We start from the raw sequence: 19,056 nt of genomic DNA, 5'->3' as shown, positions 1-19,056 counted from the left end.
TTTTTTTTTTTTTTCTGTTTATACTCCGGCACGACAACCAAGTCAGTAGTGTTTACAATAAATCGCCAATACAAATATTTATCGTATTTAGTAGTCACAGGCTTGACCCCCGGTCCACTCAAGGAATGCGTGCTATGTACTGTCGCTCCTGACCACTGGGCTACGTCATATACTCATTAGGTATTATTTAACCAAACTTCGTGTTAACTTAATCTTAAAACCCTTGGTCTTTTAGCCACAATGAGCAAATTATCTTTTTGTTCTTCAGTGTATGTTCGAATCTAATATTCTTCATCCACAATATCTACATTTTCGCAGCTGTATTTCTGGCAAAACGTCACTGCTACATTCCAATTACCTTTCTGTCTCACCCTAGAGAATATATACACGAAACCAATCATCAGCTGACCATAAAGTAGATAAAAGAATAATAAAATTCAGTACTTAATTTCTTTTCACTACTGTTGTTGCCAATTGAGCTGACGTTACCTATATCGACGTTTCAAATTTTGTCATCTTCAAGGTTCTCGAATTTTATTTATTTGTTATTCTTATTATTTTAATTACACATTTCCTGATTATAAAATTCGTCCCTATCTGCGACTGTCGTAGATAGGGACAACGGTGCGCTGAATGAAATCACGTACACTAATGAACCAAAACATTATGACCTCTCCGCCTTCGTGGGTAGCACAGCTGGTATAATCACCATCCTCCCCACACTGAGTGGAAGATACCTCAGTTCGAATCCCGTCAATGACAGGAGGGATTTTTATAGACCTTTTTCACAACATGGCTGAGTTACTCAGCCCCAGGCGAGGGTAGCGTGGTTTTTCTCCTGGAAACTCGCTGATTGGCACATTATATATATCACGGCATGCTAGTGCCTGTCAGTACGAAGCCATAAAATGGGGAAAAGGAATAATCTGACGTAGTCGGCTGTTCGAGGACCGGGATAGTGAAGGTATGGCGAGAATGGTTCAAAGAGGAACACATAACGACCAAAGTTCCGTTACTGGGAGACAACCATTGGATTACAGTCGAGGTGGATGGCAGTTAGCACGTGCAGTTAACAGATGGCTCACTGTCCCTCAATTAATGGGCAAACAGAAAACGTTTCCAAGCACCCCATTAAGCGAACGCTCTTGCGAATCGGCCTACGCATTAAACGATTTGTTCATGTTCATATGTTGACCGACCGTCTTTGACACCGCTGCCTGCAGTGGACACAGAGCACCGTTCATAGACACTGAACGACTGGAAAAGAATCACCTTGTCTGATAAATGAAAATTCCAGCTCATCGTGCCGATGGACGGGTGCGTATTCGACAGCGAGCAGGTGGACAGCTGCAACCACTGCACGGTTGGACGAAAACAGGCCCGCGGTGGTGGTATTATGGTCTGGAGGATGTTTTCATGGATATCACTGAGTCCCCTCATCCCACTGCCAGATCCACCTGGACATTGTTCTGGATGAAGTTTTGCCCATCATGGTAACTGTGTATCCAGATGGCACTGGATACATGGGCATTGGACTCTTTCAACAAGGCAAGGTCTGCATTGTGCAGAAATGATTCGAAGATCATGTCCATGCATTTCGGTTGCCCTCCTGGCCGCCCAATTCCTCCGATATCAATCCCATTGAACATTTGTAGGATGCGATGGAACGCAGTTCGCCAATCCACGCCAATGCCATGTTTTATTGCCGAACTCGGGACGTCCTTCTTTCACCTTGTCCAGGATACCCGAGGACCCCCTTCCGCATCTCTTAAAGACAATGCCAGGTCAGATGCAAGCAGTTTTCATGGCGAAATGCAGCCGAATACGCTATTATGTTGGTGGTCATACTGTTTTGGCTCGTGAGTATAGTAAATAGAAGCAACGCATTCTGTTAAAACACTGTGATATGGGGTTTTATCATGTCTTTAAAGTTTGACACACAGTTGGCTGAAATGCATTTATGAAATAATTGACGTCTTTTTAATAGTATGCCCAGTTTTAATACAAAAAATTGAAGACTGACCCCTCCCCCTGTAAAGAGGGGCAGTCCCAGATAGGGGTTACAGCCCTTCCTTATGATCAAAATAATTTTTTTTCTGCTAAATAATTGAAGCTTAATGATTTCTCAGAACGTTGCTTTTTCTATCCCTTTATAAAATCCTGGGACCACCCCTGCCTATGATAAATACTGGAAAGGGAAAAGACCTTTCAGGGGCGAATTTTCCTGGGAAATATAGAAAGCAGCTGGTGCAGTTCACCTGGTTCCGCTATTACAAAGGGGAAAGCGAATCTTGGTACATCAATTCTAATTTTACTGATGAACTAAAGCCATTTCGCAACAACAACAACAAAATAAAATAAATAAATAATAATAAAAATGTGGCATACACAAATAGCAAAATAAGTATATAAGCCTCGTATCTGTCTTGGTGCTACTTTGAAAACTTTTAGTTGTTATGAGATTTATTTTTCGATCAGAGCACTCTAAGCGCTTTCGACATCCTGTCAAACCCACTTATTTTAAGATATCCTATTTGTTTTGTTATTTCAAACTCAGTGTTCTCTTTGTTTGCTGTTTCTCTCACTACCCCTTTCCTTTCCTATTAAGTAACTTATCATGCAGCTATTTTGGACCAGGATGCCACACCTTCGCAGTTATCTCTTTGCTTAAAAAATTACTTTGTTCATGCTTTTTATTGTATTATTATATATTATTTCTCCCTGATTGGGAATTCCAGCTCGTGACGGGTATTGCTACCAAGTACACAGGGTGGTTGTTGTTATATCTGGTGTTACTGTTGGTCGAGGGACTCTCCGCCTATCCTACAAGTGTTCAGGATTGCGACTTTCTGGAGTTCATTGTAGGTGTTCGCTGGGAGACCTATTGCCGCTAGGCTGTTATGGAGGGTCTTTGGCACCATACCTGTGGTTGACACGATGATCGGGATGGTCGTTACTTGTTGCATATGCCACACATCTTTGATCTCCTGTCTTAGGTTCGTGTGCTTCCTGATTTTTCCCAATGGGTTTTCTGCAGGTTGCCAGTTTTTGGTACTGCTATGTCAATCAGATAGGTAGCCTTTTCCTTCTTGTCCACAAGGGTTATGTCCTGTCTGTTGTGCGGGATTGTCTTAACTGTTATTATGGCGCGGTCCCAGTACAGTTTGTGGGTTGGGGTCTGTAGTACTGCGTAGGGTTCGTACTTGTAGTACGGTACACTTTCTTCGCTCAACTGGTTATTACTATTGTTGCTTTTATGAATATGCGCGGTAGCACAGTGGTATCGTCACTGTCCTCCCCGCTACGGGCGGAAAAGGCCCGGGTTCGAATCCCATCGATGATGCGAGGAACTTTAGTGGGCTTTTTTCACTCAGTGGCTGAGTTAGTCGATCTCAGGTGTAGATAGCAAGGTTTTCCCCCAGAAACTGGGGTTTTTTTCGTCCAGCAGGCAAATCGACCAGAAAACACACGCAATTTATAGTCATAATACATATATGGGTAAATTTAAGAGATTACAGGTGGCCCTAATATAATAATTTGATTTAATTTGTTGCTCTTATATTATTTCTCCCTGATTGGGGGATTCCAGTCCGTGACGGGTACTGCTACCAATTACACAGGGTGGTTGTAATATCTGATGTTACTGTTTGGTCGAGAAACTCTCTGACTATCCTACATGTGTTCAGGATTACGACTTTCTGGAGTTCCTTGTAGGTATTCTCTGGGAGACCTATTTCTGCTAGGCTGCTATGTAGGGTGTTTGACACCATAGTGGTGGTCGACACGATGATCGGGATGGTTGCATACTTCTTGCATATGCCACATCTCCTTGACCTCATGTCTCAGGTTCGTGTACTTCCTAATTTTTTCCTCATGAGTTTTCTGGAAATTGCTAGTGTTGAGCACCGCTATGTCAATCAGGTATGTAGCCTTTTTCATCTTGTTCACAAGGGTTATGTCCGGTCTGTTGTGCTGGATGGTCTTATCCGTTATTATGGCGCGGTTTCACTACTGCGTGTGGTCTCTAGCACTGCCTGTGGTCTCTAGCACTGGCTATTTGTAGTATGGTACACTTTATTTGGTCAACTGGTATTTCCTCGCTAGCTTCTGATGTATTATTCTTCTTCTTCTTCTTCTTCTTCTTATTATTATTATTATTATTATTATTATTATTATTATTATCCTAAGGGCTGATTTACATTGCAAGAATGCGTGGGTATCAAATTCTCACTGGATGTATGGAATCCTTTTAAGGTGGGTTAACATGATAAGGTCAAGGTTCCTTTACTAAAAATTAACTTATGTTTGAATAACTATTTCGAAGAATTTCTGAACAGCTGCATTTATTTTAATTTCGTTTCATTCAGATTACCTGGAAATAAAATGTTTCTCTTTTTTTATTATAAATAAATAAATAAAAATCTGACGAGATCAAGATCGCGCTGCACCCAGGGTTAATAAAGTCCCACCAATGTCAAGGTGCAAGCAGAGGATTTGGTTGTCGAGAACGATCGGACTTCACCGAAATTTGGTCTGGTTCTCAAGTGTCAAATAAATATCTGTTCCATCAGTGTTTCAGACTGCACGGAATCCTTTTAATGTTAGCTAATATGATATAGACAATGTTATTCTATTAAAATGTTAGCGCATTGTAATCTAGCCAGCACAAACTGCAAAATAAAATTTGAACTACTGTAAATGCTAGTTTTATTGACCAGCGAATTGGTTTATATTATTTTTATGTAGTTATTTATCTATTTATTATTTTTTTAATGATCAGCGAATTTGTTTATATTTATTATATTATATTTAATTATTTATTATTACTATTTTTTAATGGTGGCGCATCATTTTGAGTGAGAATGGGCAGACGTTTTGTAAGCAAATAAAAAAAAAAAAAAACACGTACACAAGATCAAGATCGCGCTGCTATTACCATTACCATAGAAACCATATAAAATCCTTTTAAATTTAGCTAATATGATAGAACTAATATGATTTTATTAAAACTAACGTTTGAATAATTATTTTGATGAATATCTAAAGGACTGCATTCATTAAGTTCGTCTCATTCGGGTTACTTATAAATAAATATTGCACGTTTTATTTTCAGTGCCCTGTAAGCAAAAGGATTTAATTTTAAATTTTGATCGGCTGCATCTGTCAGTTTTTTTTTTTTTTTTTTTTGATCAGCGCACTTTTTATATTATATTTATTTATCTATTTATTATTATTATTTTTTTAATGATTAGCAAATAAAAAAAAAATCTCACGAGATCAAGATCGCGTTGCTATTACCATCACCATAGAAACTGTAACAAACGACGAATTGAACCAGCAGGACCTAGCATCTTTTTGTGTGCGCATGTGCCTTGCTTTGCTAAACTAGAATAATCCTGCCAACCTGTTTATGATTATTATTTATTATTATTTTTTTTAAATGATGGCGCTTGAGTGAGAATGGGCAGATAAGCAGACGATTTTCAAAGAAAAAAACATCTAAAGAGATCACGATTGCGTTGCTGTTACCATCACCATAGAAACTGTAACAGACGATGAAACGAACCAAAAGAACCCAGCATCTTTTGTGTGCGCATGTGCCTTGCTTGCTAAACTAGAATAATCGTGACAACCTGTGTACACAAGTTTACATTCGCCACTGGTTCGGTGACGTGTCGGCTACGAGACGTTTTCGTCACATTTGCGTGCACCCGGTGATAGAACGCAAACAGTCCGCAGATCTATCCGCACGTTTTGGTGAAAAGCACGTGGTTTTATTTCTCTCACTTTGGGGTAAGTACGATTTGTAAATATAAGACGAAAATTATTATTGTGAATTTGCATAATAATGCAAGCAGTAAGTGCATATCAGAAGCTGTCATTTTTATTAATAATTTGGAAAATAGCAGTTATTATGAAATAGGGGGCGCATGTAGAGCAAAAAAAAAAAAAAAAATCTTTCTTGATTTGATTGACTACCTGTTTCTCCCTAAGGGACTTCTGCCACTAGGGAGATTTTGTTATCTCAGGTATTTTATCTCCATGGAAAAAATGTCTGAGTAATAAATCATCCGCAAAATAATTTTGACACGTGATGTAGTATCGTTCCCACTTTCTCAAAAGAAAAAACATCTTAACGCACTTTATCAACTAAGCTTCCCCCCACCTCGAATTAACTTTAGCAAACGGTACAATAATTTTTAAATATCTTTTCTTTGCTACATTATATATAATAATTTATTTACACATAAATGCGCAGTCTCAGTTATTTATTTATTATTATTATTTTTATTTGCATCGGTGCACATATGATTTTTAAATCTTATTGGTTTATCGTGTTGTTCATGCGTGGTAAAGCATTTGCGATACAATAAATGTCGTCTGCTATATTTTGCTGTTTGGTTTTTAAAATTTAATTTAAAATTATTTTAACAACAGATTAATTTATTAATATTTCCATAAAATTATCACTTTTATATTAAATATAAGCTCAATATATTTTTAAAATTATTTTTCTTCTAATATTATTATTTCAATCTGAACATCGATTTGCTTAAACGAAAGATGTTTTGGAGTATATCCCAGCATGCATTACGATGATGTTTGTTGGTCTTCTGTCTAATGGCAACAGAACTTACAAATAGATCATTGGTTTTCAACTGGTCACTCCTGAGATTTACAGTTATTTAATTTTAATTATCTAAATATAGTTTTATTTAACTATGTAATATAATTATTTAGTTTTAATTATTTAAGACAGTTTATATTAATATAATTAGTTAATGCATTGTAATTCGATTCGGTGGTCAGTTGACCATAGAATATACTGTTGGCTCATGATTTGGAGTCCTCGGCACAAAAACAGACACATAAATACAATAATAGCAAATTGAAGGTAGGGTTGTTATGACTACGCAAATTAATTTTGTGTTTCTGCAGCTAAGATTATGAGCGGTCTCTAAATTGTGGTCTATGTGTCTGTAGGGATGAAAAACCTGAAAAAAAGAAAAAACTCGTGTAATAGCGCGGAAACTGAAAAAAAAAAGGAGACAAAAGGTAATTCATAATGATATATTTCGGATGCGATTTTTAAATTTAATTTTTGGATAGTAAAAGTTTCGTTTTTAAGTGTTCTTATCCGATTCATAACTTACAGCAATGTTAATTATATACGTGCGCAAAAGGACAGTAGACTGTAACACATTAAATTTTATATTCTAAAGTAAAATAAAATACTAGCATTTTTATGAAAGACGTCCACTGTTGCGATTTGCTAATTTTTGTGTCTAAATCATGTGTATATTGTGATTAGGATACCATCAATTGGAAAAACAGATATAAACACATTAATATGTTCCGAACTTGTTATCAAAAATAAGGTCTAGGAAAGTGTTCTAAAATAAATCTAATTTTTGGACACTGATGTGGTGTATGGAGAAATTTCTGATTCTAGATGTTCTTGGATATGCTGAATGTCCGCCATGTTTCTTAGGGCACTTTCGGGTATTAAACATACAAAAAGTAATTTTTCATTGAGGTATTGCGCAACGGTATTACGTAATAGTACTTTACATATTACCTTGGCAACTAATAAATAAAATTGTCTTTTTTAATTAAGGTTAGAAGACTCTTGTTGGGTGCAATTAGTTCACGGACGCGATTGGAGTTTTTGACATTGAACAACTGCGTTTATTAAATAAGGTGGAGTTTGATAAAGAGGAAATGAAGTCTGAAAATAGAGGATGTTAAGGTCGCTACCCTCTAACAAAGCACTTTTATTTTGGTGCAACGGTTGGGGCTGTAAAAAAAGGGGAAAAAATACTTATTGGCTTCTGGAACATTTGCAGAAATTTGATTGGAGGGATGAAAAGAATAAAATGTTTTTGCCAATTTCGGGAGAGAGGATTTATCCCCCTGATCTCCGTCTGTATAAGCCCTGACGCCTTTTTTTTCTTGACATGTTTTAAACTATTCACTGCTACCAAAGTCTTCTATCCTTAGTCGACTCTGCTCAGATGGGAACAGAAGCTTAGCAACTTGCTAGAAATTGGCTGTGGTTACATTGACTGTGTTGCATAGCAACCTCAGTTGCTAAGGGTTTTTCGCCACGGGGATGCGGCCCAAAGTTTAAATAACAACTATTACAGAAAACATTCCGCACTGGCTTCTATTCTGTCCATTTTATCCACCAACTCTCTCTAACGTAATTCAAAGAATTCTCGCTGTCTGTCGTAAAATATTATTGCTTCCATTTTACACTTCGTGTCCCACAGGAAGGTAATAAATTTGCGCGCAGTAATTAAAATAATTACTGAATTTACGATCTCGTACTTGCTGTTGAATGTGAATGAGGTGTCTTAGTTTTAGCAACCTTGTTCATAAGGGAATATACCTATGTTATTTTGATTATAATTTATAAACACGCTGCTTGTCATATTCTTGGAATTAAATGCGTCTTAATTGATTAATTTTTGCAATCATTTCGTAATTAATAAACTAACAGCCCGAGCTTATTCCTTAATTGTAGCTAAAATAAAACATAATTTGAGTATCAAAATATATTAAAATTACAAATATGATCTACTATCGGACCTGAGATCCTCTAGAAGACATCCTACATAAAAAATGCTGGATGCCCAGTATTCCATATGCCGGATGGCTCAGAAGTCTCACTGGTAGTAAGTTTTGATTGAGACAGAAGAAATTAATAGCTAAATCGGATATCTTAATATATGTACCACAGTTGAAGTTTTATGTTCAAAGAACGTACATTGAGTGGCTAGTTTATTAGTTAATCAACTTAATTAGCCTCATTTTGGCCGGCAACAAATCCTTGCTGCCACTGCCACTCGTTCAACCTCGTCCCACAATCAACACGATTGTGGGACGAGGTTGAATAACGTATTGGAAAGCCACCCTTATGCATCTAGATCACGTGATGTAGCACATTATCTAGTAGGTTAATGTACCTCGCCGTTATCAGATAGATAAACTGTGAGCCAGTTTGTTCATGCCTAAAATATACTGAAATTAGATGTTCTTGTATATGACCCCTGACACTTGCAGACACGGCTGGTGTTGGCTGTCATACCGCACTCAAATATCTTAGGTCGGCGCTGTTAGTCTATCTTCTTGCTTAATTTCACACACCATCCTCCTCCCCCGGTATCTGACTACCTGCTTTACATGGCCTGGTACGAACAGGTGGAGTTCTAGAGTTCAGGTGCTCAGATGCAAATTAATGTTGTGGAAAAGGACTCTCTTTTCTGTATTGAAGGGAGCCCTTTTCAGTCCCAGAACGGATACTTTGCATCGCTGCATCCCCCTTCCAACACCGGCCCAGTGGACTCATGACACTCTTTCTTAAAATAATAGTACGTTAAAGTAATAATAATTATTATTATTACTATCATCTCCCATGTACAAAAATAGAAACCAAATGCTTGTAGGAATCCGTTTAAGATATTTTCTGGGATAGATGAGAAGGCAAAAATCGAAGTTGCCCTCTGAAAGGTCAAGCAAATCACTCTTGTTTCGTTTGGAATTAACTGGTTTCAAAAAAAGGCCGAGATAACGTATCTCAAAGAGGTTGAGAAACACTTATATTCCATGCATTTCATTTTTATTTATTTATTTTGAATCAGTTTGTTATTTAAATTGTATTTAAGGAGGAACGTAGCCCTTTTGGAAAGTACACACAAAAGAGCCTCCAGTTTTTTAAATTGCCATGTCTTCAAATCAGACCCCTAGACAACCTACAAAGGGACATAAATTTAAATTAAGAAATAATAATTATAAGACGATCTCTCATCGTTTCTTAGTTCTCTTACCTGGAGAAAACTTTCAGGCTTTTGCTGCACAATACATTCACATAATTATTATTGATTCTAAAATTACTTCCTAATATTACAATCATTCCTCCTGTTTAAACACTAAAGGTTTATCAATAATTAAACTCACATAATATAGGTGCTAGCGTTTCGTGTGATAAAGTTGTTTACTAAACTTGCAGACGATTACTATGGTTACCGACTTGATATATTTCAGCAAACGAAGTGTGGCGCATGTTATAATCTCGTCCTAAATAATTTCACTATTTAAAAAATGTTAATTAAAGTAACGTTGAAAAAAAAAAATCACCAGTTCACCCAGGCTTTCTTTAAAAAAATCTAAGACGACTAACCATAATATACGCGACATTTGTTTTCAGCTATGGAAGCAGTGCACTTAACTGCCATCTGTATTATGCTTTTGCCACCATTCGTTGAACAACTTCCTGGCTGTAATTGCTGTTTTTGTTCACACGAATATCGAATATATAAAAGCCATTATGTTTATTCATGTGCTTGCAATATGCACGTATACACAGATTCTAATTATTTCTGTTACGCTGCAGTATAAATATGCATCGGTTTGCACAAATAAATATGTTAACTACGATCGTTAAAACTCGTTGCTATTGGTTACCGTGATACGTTATAAGTCAGTGCGTGATAGCACGCCATATTGCTAGAATTACAACAATTTACTGAAGTTTTTTAATGGAAGATCGCAAAGGTTATCCACGTTCGTTAAAATTTATGCTTGGTTAAAGTTTATCCACTATAAATCACTGCCTTCCCAGGTGGGGTGCTGAAAAATTTTTATAAATAAATAATATGTCTATACCAGCATGGATACAGTGAAGTTTTATAAAATTAATAGCATTATTTCTTTTTATTTCGGTAAATATCATTTTTGTTATTGATTAAATAAAATCTGAGTTTTGGATGAGGGTTACTGGCAAATTGGACAAAATAAGAAAGCTTAAATAAGCATGCCATTGTTTATTTTTTAACATCATGATTTAATGCATATAAAGGTAACTTGCTGCAATCATTAATCTAGTTAAAATAACAAACCTCTTCCTGCACTTTCATAATGAAAGATTTTTACACGGTATGGAAGAGAGCGGTTACAACTACTGAGCTACTCACGAGGGCTCAAATGGAGCGGGCAACTGAGCGTATGGAGGAGTTCAGTAGACGAACTATACCATCTCCTCTTCTTAAGGTTTTGTTGGGATGCAATGAGAAGATAATAATCCACGGAATCGCACATGGTATTAATTCGTAAACACAAAATCAGACCAAGTTTCGGCAATGCAGATTAAATGAAGTGCATTTGAACGTGGTAGTCGTTCGATGATGTCGAATTTAATACACAGCCAGTGCACATTCTGAAAAGCCATTCTAATGCTGCAATTCAGAGTTGTAGTGAAAACTGTGTAGGCCGGTTTCTTGAGTCTTTTGAAATTCCTGTAGATCGATAGAAATCAGAATATCAAAGATCACGTGATAATTTGGCGTTGATGTGAAGTGAAAACATTATGGAAGCTAACTACTAAGGATTATTAATGGAACATCTCGTTGTTCAGCAAGAGGTCACCTAGTCCGCTTGGTTGCATTTGCTGGGCCTTACAAGATGGAGATGAGATCTGTGATTGTGGATCCAATTTACTAAAAAAAAGATCTTACATTTTGCTCAGAAGTCAAATAAAGTGTCCCCAAGAATTTTAAAATGTGAGTGGAGACGCTCAACCGAGAGGGATATTTATAGTATGTTATTTTAGTACGATTTAGACGCATTAACGACTAAGACCATATTGCACAGTATATAAGATCTGCAAATTACGTGTGTTCTGTGGTCGATTTGTTGTTCGTTGGAAGAAAATTCAAGGTTTCTGGGGAAAAAATAACCATGCTGCCCTCACCGACTAACTGAGCCATATTGTGGAAAAACCCACAAAAATTCCTTGGATCATTTATGGAATTCGAATTCAGACTTTTCTACCCAATGGAAAGACAGTGATTACAGTATATCCACTGTGCTAGTAGAGAGGGTTCTGTACATTGCTATGAGATTTTGGATTTGGCCTTCTAGGGCTTTTGTAGAGCATAGTATGAGACGCGTTAGTAGCAATAGTAGGGGTTTTTTTTTGTTTTGTTTTTTTAAGGAGCATCAGCGACTAAGGTCCGTGTACACTGTTTGTAAATTATGCGTATTCTGTGGTCCATTTTCTCTTTGCTGGACGAAAAACCCGAGTTCATGGTGTATCATAAAAACCATGCTACCCTCGCCTGAGACTGATTAACTCTGCCACGTTGTAAAACAAGCGCATAAAAAATTACTCACGTCATCGACGCAACTTGAACTCAGTTCTTTTTCGCCAGGTGTGCGGAGAACGGTAATTCTACCCACAAGGGTCAGACGTCGGCAAGAACTTATAACAGTACAGTTGTTTCGCCACTTGTCACTCATTTGGAGAGGTCTAGGTTCAATTCCCGTTGACGACTAGAGGAATTTCTAAAGTCTTTTTCAACTGAGGCTGTAGTTAGCCGATCTCAGAGGTGGGGGGGTAGTGTTTCTCCTGGTGGAAACCATACTCCCTATTAATATCGGACTCTGAACACATACACTTCTATGAACGCACTATATACGGATATAAGTTACTCTTTGGAGCCATTAACATAATAATTATAATAATTTTTATTATTACTAGACTCAGGAGTAGAGGTATTAAATTTTGTCGCTCAGTATTTGTGAGATAGAAGAGATGATGTTTCAAAAAACAACAGGTGACAGAGTTGCCGAATTATCTACAACCTGGAAGTACGATTTTTTTCGCGGGAGGAGTTCTATGTGGAACTCCTTGTTTTACAAGAGACATAGAAATCGCTTTATAGCTTTAAATGAGTTTCCGAATTTGTGTGAGAGTGGAACATGAAGAGCATATCTAATATTTGACTTTTTCCTGCAATGTTTTCCATTATTCAACTGTAAACAGACGGCCCGTGAGGCTGTCTGTTTACTTCAACTGTGGTAATAGAGCAGGTGGTAACATTAGAAGTCCCACAGGACCGCGGAGAGACGAGGGGTAGGGGATCTATCGTGTCACATGTCCAGGCACTGACAGCAGGCGGAAAATTAAGATAATACTTGGCCAAAAGCAACAAACGCCACCCATCGAACAAAAGCAACCATGTCGGTCATAACGATCAACGTAAAAATAGAATAAAAAAAAATTATCTACACTGATATGTCCACCGAAGCGGCGAGAAGCCACTGAGAGCATATCATAAGGCGGTGGAAACATCTAGGAGACATTGAAAGAAGATAATAGAGATTAGTTAGATGATGCGTAAAACACAAATGAGTATAAAGCTATTACATACAGTACACGACTAAAAATAGTTTAATAAATTGGCCCTGGACCTTTTAGATCACACTTTATATTTCAAATAACACACATCTATTTGAAAATAAACTCCAAACTAAATTTTAATTTACTGAAAGAAATTGAAGTCCTGGTTTTTGAATCTCTGCTTCGCCTTTTGATCACGTCCTTTTTTGTTCTGTCTTTGGCAGTAGTTATTAAAAAAATATAAACAATAAACTTTCTTAATGTTAAAGGCATCTTCCTAATAATGCAGCCACTTTTTGAGATGGTATTCTTCTTTGGACTCCAGAAGGTATGGTGATCATAAAAGAAATAGAAAAGTGCTTATCAATATTCTGTAGACAATCAACTTATGGCTAGATAGAGACATAGAATTGTTTAATCTCCATAACAGTCCTCGTGGGTAGGACAGTTGGTAAAATCACAGATCTCCCCACACTGAGTGGAAAAGATCTGAGTTCGTTCCATGCTAATCTCCCCTGAGACCGACTAACTCAGCCACGTTTTGAAAAAGACGGGGGTATTTTTCAAAACGTGGCTGATTTAGTCGGTCTCAGGGGAGGTAGCATTTTTTTTCCTTCCAGAAACTCAGATTTTTCATCCAATAAACAGCAAATCGACCACAGTAACTTAGGCTATATTGTGTCATATTATACAAAACCCTACAACAATCAACAACCTCCTCAACAAACATTGTAAAGGCCACAGATTAATATTTTACTAATCAGTGAGTAAAAGCATACCAGTTAGAACTGTAACTAAAATATCTTTTAAGAAACCCATTAATTCTAATAAGTTAGTTAATATACACAGTGGATTCATTTCAGGTGTGTTAGCAAATAGGAGAGCTGTTCAATAAAGAATGATCAAAATTTTGTTTCACAACATACCTTTATTAATCATTCATATTTTGATGTTCTTTTCAAAGTGGTCCCCATTTAATGAAATGCACTTACTCCAACGTTTCTGCCATTCTTCACAAACACGGTGGAACCCATTTTTTGATGTGCGTTTACGAATCGTCTCCGATGTCTTTACAACTTCTTTCAATGACTGGAAACGTTTTTCTCGCAGCTCCTTCTTTAACTCCGGAAATAAATAAAAAAAAAAAACACTACACACTTCTCCCATTCATATCCTCCAAGAATTTGTCTAGGTTTTCCTTGAATTTATTCAAACCATCCACTTCCACGACTACAGATGGAAGCCTGTTTCAATAATCAATCACCCACTGGCTGAAGTCAAACTTCTGCACATCTGTCCTGCAACCATCCTTCCTTAACTTGAATTTAGGCTTTTTCCTAAAGTGAGGCCTGACCACACTTTAGGAAAAAGGGTAAGGTACCGTAACAGTCGTATGACGTGGCACATGCTGGTAAACCATTCTTTAAATATCAAAATAAATAAATAAAAAATAAGAGGAGATGACCATAACATTTCTTGCAGAAGCCACAACTTTTGCTCATTTCGGAGTTGGCGATAGAGCTTTCTTGGGCGAAATGAAGAATCTATATCTCATCCACAGTTATCACCTTGTGCAGAACCTCACCATCTTCAGTAACCATCCGTTGCAGCTCCTGACAAACCTCCATGAGAACCTGCAGGATTAGTTTTTTCAGGTTGCTTAGGTGCGAGCAGTCTTTGAACCCAGAATGCACAAATACAGATCATATGCAAATGGTCAAATGTCCTACTGTTATACAACGTGATCTTCCTTCACGATTACAGAAGAAGCAGTGTTTATGGTTTCTGTGGTGACAACAGTGGTTGGAGTTCCGGGATCGCCGATTATTGTGATTAAATCACCATCTTTAAACATTCCAAACCTTCTGCGAGCTATATGGAAGCTTAGATTCACCAGAACCGAATTTCTATTGATCTTTTAGCATTTCGTACGCTTCAGCTGATGTTTTCTTGAGACAGAAACAAAATTTGAGAGCAACATACTGTTCCTCGCGTGTCCCGTCCATTGTTAGGTAGCCAAAACTGAACAGGCATAAACCTGACCGACCGCCAAGGTCACACCTGCGCACGAGTCAACTGCACAGTTGCTATGTGATGCAGTTTGGTTAAAAATTTTCGTTTCTGCTACATTGCCCATTCATTCTCTCAACCAGCGCATGACGAACGAGTATAATTTCCAGTGCTTTTGCTATAATATACGATATACGGATAATAACCTGTATGTATATGAAAAAAAAAATAATAATAAATAATTGCTGAATTTCTATTGGGCTGATTTTTATGAAATTTGGGATGCATCAACAGATTTTTTTAAAAGTCAGAAATATAAATTTTCATGAAAATCCATCCACTGGGAGTCAAGTTATTACATGTGGACGGAAAGAAATAACAATTACCGGATTTCTATTCGCAGGATTTTACTAAAATTTGGAAGGACTCGACAGATCTTCTTAAATGGCTCAAATATAAAATTTCATTAAAATCCATCCACTAGGAGCTGAGTTATTACATGCAGACGGACGGACATGGTGAAGACAACAGGCGCATTAGGCATATATGCCTAATGTACCTATTGTCTTCACCATGTCTACAGTCCTCCTTAGAGTTCAACGTCTTCACTTTTGAAGTATTTTTTTTTTTTTTTGCTACATTTACGACATTGAGATGTGGAAGAACCGCTTACTTTCCAGTCATTAAAATCCTTTGAGATGGATGTTTTGGAGAAACCAGTTATGTGTTTCGTTTTTTGAATCGTGTCTCCTGCTAAAAGTGCGCCCACGATAAGACCTTTTTCAAAGTCTGATAGATCATGACTTTCCCCCATTACTTCAGGTTACTGCTATCAAATAGCCTGTTAAGACTTTAAGTCAACGATGCAACATGTATTCACCCCACTCCACAGTTTTCTTTGCATCTACTTGCATTTCTTCTGTCAGTGACTCTTAATATAGGCGTTCATATTTTTGGCCAGTGTATGTAGATAGCCTAAGAAGAAAATTTCCGGATTTCTATTAGTCATATTTTAATGAAATTTGGAAATGTTCTAAAAATCCTTCTAGAAGATCCAAATTTAAGATTTCATTAAAATCCATATACGATAAATCGAGTTATTCCATGCGGACCAACGGACAAAGAAATAATAATTGCTGGATTTCTGGATGAAAAACCCGGTGGAAATTTGGTGTAGCTCGACAAATCATTTCAATAGAGCCAAATATAAAATTTTCTGAAAATCCATCCACTAGGAATCCAAGTTATTACATGCTGATGGACATGGTGAAGAGAATAGGCGTTTTAAGCATATATGCTGCCCTCGTGGGTAGGAAAGTTGGTATTATCACTATTCGCTCCGCACCGGCTGGAAAAGACATGAGTTCGAACCCCATTCTTATACCTTTTTCAAGAGAGAGTCGGTCTCAGGAGAGGGTAGCATGGTTCGGGTTTTTCATCCAGCAAATCGACCACAAAACACACGCAATTCATAGATATAGTACTGTTCAATACGGCCGAGTTGCTGATGCACCTAAAACCCTACAACAACAAACCAACCAACCAGCATTATATAAATATGAAAAGCGCCTGAAAACGCATTCTCTCCTTGCAAATGATTGGAATTTAAAAACTTTGTTCTGTTTTTATGATGCATTTACCATATATCTTCCCTCTTCTTCTGCTATTCATGGGAAGGTTACATTTTATCTTTGAAAGTAATTATTTATCTTCAAACAGGTTTTTTCTTGGGCAATGCTTGCTTGTAAACACTGCCAAGGTCTGTACGCCACATTAATCTTCAGTATTGTTCTGTATGTGCCTCAATCTACGTCTGCAAGCAGCAAGACTTTAGCGTTATCACGAATACCCATCAATTAATCCAAAATACCTCACAAACCTCACTGACAAGCCTTTTCTACTGAAGATAGATTACACCATTCCGTTCTTCCGCGTTTGTACTCTGTCTCTGTGTATGTAACAACAGGAAGTGAACCAGAAGTGAGTTTTATTGGAGTAGCTGTGAATGGATTATTCGTTACACGGGTGGAGCACGTGTTAGACCTTCTGTGTCCACTCTTTTCAGTTGGTTGCACTGCGAGAGAGCTTTTGATACCGAGACAATGAATCCACTCTTCCGTTGCCTAGTGAACGAGGTCACCTCAACCAGAACTGTAGAAAACGAAGTACTTTAAAAAAAATTAAGTTAAAAAGCAGGTAAATCTGTCCTGAAGCATTATATCATACAATTTTTGTTTCGTGTAATACGTATTATAAAATACACAGTGCTACAGTAATCGTTGAATGGAGTAAGGAAGGAACATTCGCATTCCACTCACATTTATGTCGTCCTTCTAAAAATTATGCATACTTTAGGGATTTATAAAGATCGTTCTGGAGATTTATGAATTACTTCCTCCTCCTCCTACACTACCTGGCCATTTATTAGGATTACAGACCATTAACATTAGTAGAGGCATACGATGCGAGAAAGTAAGCTTATAGAGCGTTAGCCAAAAAAAAAAAAAAAAAAAACCCTTCCCATTTCACCCATCCATTTGCTCCAAAATGTTTGTCCAGTTCTTCCTCCTGAATTTATTGAATTTATTTAAGCTATCATCTTTCACAACGACCAATGGAAGTTTGTTCCAGTAATTAACCACCCGCTGGCTAGGCAAACTTCCGCACATCTATTCTGCAACCGTCCTTCCTCAATTTGAATTTGCGCTCCCCCTCGTGTGTGTGTGTGTGTGTGTGTGTGTGTGTGTGTGTGTGTGTGTGTGTGTGTGGTCTGAGCAAGAATCCTATCAGCCTTGCTCAAACCATTCAAGGCCTCTACACCTTAATCAGATCATCTCGTAGGTGTCTAGTCTCCAGACGCTGCAATTTGCAGAATTAAAATTTTCTTGGTGAGAACAACCCTCTGTTCCCCTCACTAATCTCGTTGCCCTTCTCTGTACTCGTTCCAGCAACTCCACATCCTAAAATGAGGCCTCCATACCTGTATGCATTACTCAAGGTGTGGCCTGACCATTGCTTCACGCAAGGGGATAATCACTTCCTTATCCCTGTTCCAAAAATTCCTGTATGTCATTGACAACACCTCATGAGCTGCTCTGGCAGCCTGCCTGCACTGCTCAGAAAAGAATATGTGGCGTTTGTTGTAAATTTCTATAAAGCAGTATGACCTGATTATTGCCGAAATAATTTCACCGGAACACTACAAGATCTCCCCGACTTCCAGAAAGGTATGATTGTTTATGCACGTTTGACAGGTGCTATAGGAGACAGGATGACTGCATTTATTCAGTGTTCTTAGAAGGAACGCAAGTATGGAAGCAGAAGGACTGGAGGCGAGCCATGCGGAGCGATGTCCCAATTTACCCTTTTAAGCACCAATGAATGATTGCACATAATCGTACAGAGAAACCACACTGGCTCTGAATAGATTAGCTTGTGTTAAGAGCCAAAGAACTAAGGATTTGAGGCTTCAGTATACTCTGTAATTGCGTATAGTCTTCGGTCGATTAATTATAACCACATTGCTACCTGTGATCACTTACAAAACACTGGATCCATTGTATTGTGTACCGACGGTGGTATGATGATGTGGTGCATGTTTTTTTTTTTTTTTTTTTTCTATTATGCCACAGTTGATTCGAATTGCATCAATTTTCGACATGATCATTGGAAATATTTCTCCATTCCTGAAGCAAAAGAGTGTACCTGGGCAAATCATTTTGGCTTCATGGACGAGCCTTCACACGTCTTTTTCAGTTCTTCAAGGTACCTCTCACTGTGCGTTAACTTAGGTGGTGAAAGGTTTGTCAGCAACAACACAAGATGTAGTTTCGGTACCACATTAGAAATTAAGAGGATTTATT

The 19,056-nt window shown here is 37.6% G+C and overlaps 1 protein-coding gene across 1 annotated transcript in view; it reads left to right on the top strand.

The window, feature by feature from the left end:
* Positions 1 to 5,672: 5,672 nt before the first annotated feature.
* LOC150086462 (uncharacterized) overlaps positions 5,673 to 19,056 on the top strand; it is a 45,715-nt gene continuing 32,331 nt past the window's right edge. Inside the window, exon 1 of the mRNA XM_090371400.1 lies at positions 5,673 to 5,793. The gene's annotated coding sequence lies outside the window, so the exon portion shown is untranslated. The remainder of the gene's footprint in view (positions 5,794 to 19,056) is intronic.

Source organism: Mastigoproctus giganteus, chromosome 4 (genome assembly GCF_048544385.1).
Source record: "Mastigoproctus giganteus isolate SK-2022 chromosome 4, ASM4854438v1, whole genome shotgun sequence".
Taxonomy (NCBI): Eukaryota; Metazoa; Arthropoda; class Arachnida; order Uropygi; family Thelyphonidae; genus Mastigoproctus; species Mastigoproctus giganteus.
Note: the sequence above shows the minus strand (reverse complement) of the source record. Positions and strands in the feature narration are given on the sequence as shown.